Below are 6,000 nucleotides of genomic sequence, written 5' to 3'. Positions count from 1 at the left end.
TTTGTGACGTATTGTTGCCACCAGTCACGTGAGACCCGCTAACTTCCGTAAACCGTCAGCGTTTGTAGTCGCATAATTGTAACGGACTTGTGACCAACTAGTACGTTACCTATTTGTTGCCACCACCTACCAATTAAATATTATTCTCTTTTAGTACCCTTATTCAAGAGCTCAAACGAATATATCTTTTAATGCAAACTTTCATGATCTCAGATAGTAATTTTTCATTGAAAGAAGTTGTTAAAAATATTTATTTTAAATGCGTCCTCTCCTGCAACTTGTATTATGTTTGCTACTTCCAAAAGGAGGATTACAGTGGGTTAGAATTTCGTAATTAAAAATTTTAACCAAACTTTTGGGCTACAGAATAATATTAAAATGCTAGGAAATTTTTTATGAATCCTCACGAGTTCCTTTGTTTTGATCTCCTGAAGTGATTCGTTCCCTCCTCCTACTCGTCAGGAGAGCACCCTGTGGGAGTGAAGGGGTCGGTGACGTAAACTTCAAAGTGTGACTGCTTTGATCAAATATTTAAATTGTTATTTTCAAAGTATATGTCCTTAAATTAAATGATATCACTTAATAGTTGTCTTATCACGTGATATAATGTAGAGGACACCGGAAGTAGATAGTGAAATTGAGCTTTTATGATGTGAAACCGTAGGCCTAGATCCTCTTGGCTGATTTCGTTAATGTACTGATAGTGTTATAATGTAAACATGAAGTTTTCTTTTATCATTTTACGTGTTATTATGTATTTATTTTACTTGAATTCGCTGGATTAGTTTCGAATACTAAATTTATGGTTGTTAATGAGAGTTCGTGGTCTTCAAGGTACTATTTTTTCCCTTATTTATTAAAATATTTAATTAAATTGTTACGTACACATTGAAATGTTCTGCTTCTGTCAGGAATTTTATGATTGTGAACAAATTCTGCATTGTTGGACCCTTTCTTTTCATTACTGAATGACGTAACCGTGATTAAACATTTTTAGGAAAGTAATATTTTAAATGTTGTGTAATAGTCTTACATATCATAGTACTTTATCTGCTATTGTAAATTTCTGATAAGCTTTCGTAATGGTATGATGCATGAAAAAAAATTTTAACTCCAATTAAAGTAGACAAACTATGCAACTAAAGATGTATCTTCTCATTAATTTAATAAAAATTTTTAGTTTTGTACGCAGTGCATATTTCAAAACCAAGCTGCTATTTGTTTATTGATAAAAATCGGTAAATCAGTTTTCTTTTTACGGTTTCATATTTTGTATATAAGTTGCTCTGCATGCTTATAGCAAATGTAAATATATATATATTTTGTTCATTTTTAACATTTTTTGTTTATTATTTTTTTACTTAATAATTTTAACTATTTTCTAAACTTGTTATTGAGTTTTAAAAAGAAAAAGTTTAGAAAGTAAAGTAAATATTGATAGGTATTGTTTAAATTTCGCAAACTATATGTTGTTCTCCAATTCATGTACTAATGGGATGCATGAAAAATAATTTATACTGGAAAAGTATGCAGATCAGATTTACTGTATAGAAACTTGCATTCAAAACACTTTTAAGTTTTCTGAATTATTATGGTTTTGTTGATTAATTTCAGTGCAGTCTTTGGCTGAAACTAACAAAACAAAAACTGTAAGGTTTAATAATGATATTGTAAAGGGAATTTTAGCTTTTGTCTAATTAATATGCATGTATAATTTTTTTTTCCCTGTCATAATGATTTATACTTTACCATTAATATCAGTAGTATGTGAGCCTCTTGTCTGCTATCCTGTATGTATAAACAGTAATATTTTATTTTATACAGAATAATTGAAGTTGTAGTTTTAAAACGGAAATTTACCCAAATAGGGTAATGAATGCATGAGAGGAGACACTTCGGTTGATCTTTACATTATGGTAACTTGGCGATTTTTTGGCGAAAATTTGGCAACCAACTCTCCTACAGCAACCCTCTATTTTTTTTCCCCGCCGCCATTTTGTCTTCACGAAGTAAAGACATGTTTCTTTTCTTTTTATCTACTGAACACTTCTTCCAACAATCTACTAGCCGAATTACACTTATGCTAGAAATTTTATCAAACAAAACTGCTTAATCATGACAAATATTCACTGCAAAATTGGGAAAAAGTGCACAATACCATACTCCTTACGCGTTTTTCAAAATAACACATACACATAAACCATGTACACGCCGACTTATTTTTACTTAAAAAAACATCCCAGAATTGCACAAAAATGGCATTGTGCACACTGTTCACTATATCCATGTACACTGCTTTTTTCTCATAAATTAGAAAAATTTCACGAAAATACATGACAATTTTCTCAATCTTTAAACCCGGTAAAAAGAACATATATGAAATTACCTGATCGCGAAAAAGTATTTACCCTTTACAAATATGAACATTTCCACATATAAAATAAATAAAATATCCAAAAACTTTTACCTCTAAATCATCTATTACATTATACACGTCACCAACGAATTCATACCGCAAGCATTACAAATACTTAGTATCAAATATTTAAATTATTTCCATGCACGTTTATTTCAACTTCAACGTATACCAAATTCCTACAAACATAAAATTCACAAAATAACTATCATTTAATTAAAATATCGCTAAACCATGTACACGTCGACTTATTTTTACTTAAAAAAACATCCCAGAATTGCACAAAAATGGCATTGCGCACACTCTTCACTATATCCATGTACACTGCTTTTTTCTCATAAATTAGAAAAATTTCACGAAAATACATGACAATTTTCTCAATCTTTAAACCCGTTAAAAAGAACATATATGAAATTACCGGATCGCGAAAAAGTATTTACTCTTTCCAAATATGAACATTTCCACATATAAAATAAATAAAATATCCAAAAACTTTTACCTCTAAATCATCTATTATATTATAAATGTCACCAACGAATTCATACCGCAACCATTACAAATACTTAGTGTCAGATATTTAAATTATTTCCATGCACGTACTAAAACGTATACCAAATTCCTACAAACATAAAATTCACAAAATAACTATCATTTCATTAAAATATAATTAAATTCAAAAACACTACTTAAAATATAAATGAGCACATACATTAAATTAATAAAAATTACCCTACAATCCTAATTACTTTAAACTAAATCATTGCTAATAACAATTTTTCCAATAATACCAAATTCCTTTCCACCTTACATTTAGAACAATGCATAAAAATAATATCCTCAAATAATTAAAAATACTAACTTACCTAATCTTCTTCAGAATCTTGATTACGTGGCGGATACACTTTTCTAATTCATTCAATAAAATTATTGAAAGATTTTTTTCTGTGAATTTTTCCTCCATACTTCCTCCGCTAAATAAAAAGCAAACTTCTCTTTATCACAATGCCTAAATACCCATTTCGAATTCACTTTAGTTAGGGCCATGGGATCCAAAAATTAAACAACACTGTTTCACACAACACAGAATAAAGCTAAATACAAAATTTCCACATTTTATCCCGTTTTCCCCCCTTTTCCGATTAAAGAACCGTAATTCGTCCATTAATATCACATGACATATCCCATGATCTCTCATTTCCCTCACGCAAAATAATGTGTAATCGGAACTGAGTACTGCTCACATTATTACCAAAGTCCCAGGTAGTAACCTTTATCGCCTCCAAAATGTTGCCAAACTACCAGTTACCATATTGTAAAGATCAACCGACACTTCTGTGATTACATTTCTTATTTTGTGAAAAATGTCTGTCATGTAACTTTTTTGGTAAAAACTTACAATTGGGTTTTCCTTTTTTTTTTTTTTTTTCTCCTATTATTTTTTTATGTCAAGGTCAGCACCAGCAAGGCATGATTTCAAGATGTTCACTACATAAAACCAAAATAAGAAGGTAAAGAATTTGACAAACTTGGTGTCCGTTTACACAATCAATCTATTTTCACAAAAAAAAACCTTAGATAATTGTACAAACCAGGCATTGCGCACTGCTTTAACTTTGCCCGTGTACACATCGATCTATTTTCACTTAAAAAAAAAAATCAGGTAGCTTAAACAAAGTTAAAAACTATCATAGTAACCAGAAATGGGCTTTCATTGCCCAAACTGAACAAAATTTGTTGCTAATCGAAGGGGTACCCAATTCTACACTAGAGCCCCCTATTTGTTACGATCTGCTTAGACATGGGAAAAATTGTATTGCCTGTATTTTATATTTAATTACATATTTTGTAACTTACCGATTTGTGTTTATTGAGACAGATGTATAGTGAAATCATTGATAGGAAGTAGAATATTTGTGGAAAATTATTCATTTGAGAGAGAACTTTTGCATGTAGTTTATTTTAATGTATGAAAGTAGCAACATAGGTTGCTATTATTGATTGCAAATATTAAGTATTAGAAATGCAGAGGTGAATTAATGGAGAAATGCATCGCATTTGTAGAGAGTGGCAAATTTAGGCTAATCTTTTTTAAAATTAGTAAATATATCTGGCGTTTTGAGATGAAGAGTCTCAAAAGTTGATGCAAGATGAGCCTCTCTCTTCTTAAAATCAGCCACTGAGAAACAGGTTTCTTTTCATACTTATGTAGTATATTAAACTATTGAATAGGATAATAATTGAAAATATGGGCATGAATTTTTCTAAATTTAACATCTAGAAGCTCGGAAAAGAAATATGGATCAAAGCTTTTCTTGAATAAATTTTATTTGAATGAAGTGTGAGCATTAAAAACATATTTAACGTTAAATAAATAATGGTACTTTCTGATTACCCTAATAACCCCAGTGAAAAGTTAGCAACTCAATGGCCATTTTTGGAATTAGTGAAAACATTCGTTTGGCAATATTTATGTCTTAGAGGTACTGTTCTGTTCATAAATAATAATAAAATAAAGCATTTTATAAGAAACAAGAAATTTTATGGGAGGGGGAACAAAAGTTACTGGATGTGATATAATATCTGCCACTTATTAAAATCACTTATGTCCCAAATGTAATTGAGTTTAATAAATGGTGATTTGTGTATTATAAATCATGGTACAAGATTTAAACTCTTCAAGTTAAATAATAACTTAACAATTAATTCTTAAATTTATTCTAAAATTAAACTATGTATGGACTTTTGAAATTTGTTAAAAAAAGTTTATAAAAATATTTTTATAATTATGTTTTTGATGAAATTTATCTCTTAAAAACAACTATTGTATTTGTTGGTGGTATCAACAACAATTTTCAGTTGTATTCTCAGTTTCATAAAACTTCTGATAAGATTTTTGGTCAGTGCATTTTAATTCAAGATTTTTCTTAGAATTCATTATGCTTTTCTAGATACTGCTTTCCAGTTTTTTTTTAACTAAATTTTAGGGTTTAACCTCCTGCATTCACTATAATATGTCGAACCTCTAGCAGAGATATCGACTTATTCAGGGCCAGATTTAGACTAGATAAGGCCTAAGCTTTTTAAGATATGGCACCCTTTATAAATCTGTTATACTATGCAGTGCAAAGTCCAAGATCTGGATGTCCAACATTTGGAATGATCTAAAATCCAGACCTCGATGCCACCAAAAACTTGTATATATATGTTACAGTGAAACACCAAAATCTGGAGAATATTGACTCTCACCGGTGAATGTCAACATTCACGTAGTCGCTTGGTGTATGTCCGAAATATTTTCCAAATACTCTTATTTCTGACTTACACCGGTAAATGTCGACATTCACCATGTACTAATGGTGAATGTTGAACATATAAGAATATTATATTTTCCTCTCCGTAATTCAGTCGCGAAAAAAACGCATATGAGACTTAAAATAAGAACTTAAGAATATAAGAACTTAAAACACACAGTACATTCAAAATAAGAAAGGAAAATAATAGAAGTTAAAAACTTACTGAATTATTCAGTATGTTCTAAATGAGAAAATAAAATAACAGTAATAAAAAACTTACTAAATTGTGTG

General features: G+C 29.8%; 1 protein-coding gene across 3 annotated transcripts in view; it reads left to right on the top strand.

Annotated features, from left to right (window-relative positions):
• Positions 1-466: 466 nt before the first annotated feature.
• The window catches only part of Su(dx) (WW domain containing E3 ubiquitin protein ligase suppressor of deltex), a 117,004-nt gene continuing 111,470 nt past the window's right edge, over positions 467-6,000 (top strand). The window contains exons 1-2 of one of the 3 annotated variants that reach the window (XM_035374291.2): positions 470-834; positions 3,867-3,924. The gene's annotated coding sequence lies outside the window, so the exon portion shown is untranslated. Of the gene's footprint in view, positions 835-3,866; positions 3,925-6,000 lie in introns of all 3 variants that reach the window. The other 2 variants (XM_035374292.2, XM_035374290.2) reach the window with 2 other exon arrangements.

The sequence above is a fragment of the Stegodyphus dumicola genome, chromosome 10 (genome assembly GCF_044657685.1).
Source record: "Stegodyphus dumicola isolate Sdum_Otavi_A_Nest chromosome 10, ASM4465768v1".
Classification (NCBI taxonomy): domain Eukaryota; kingdom Metazoa; phylum Arthropoda; class Arachnida; order Araneae; family Eresidae; genus Stegodyphus; species Stegodyphus dumicola.
This window is presented reverse-complemented; position numbering and strand designations above follow the sequence as displayed.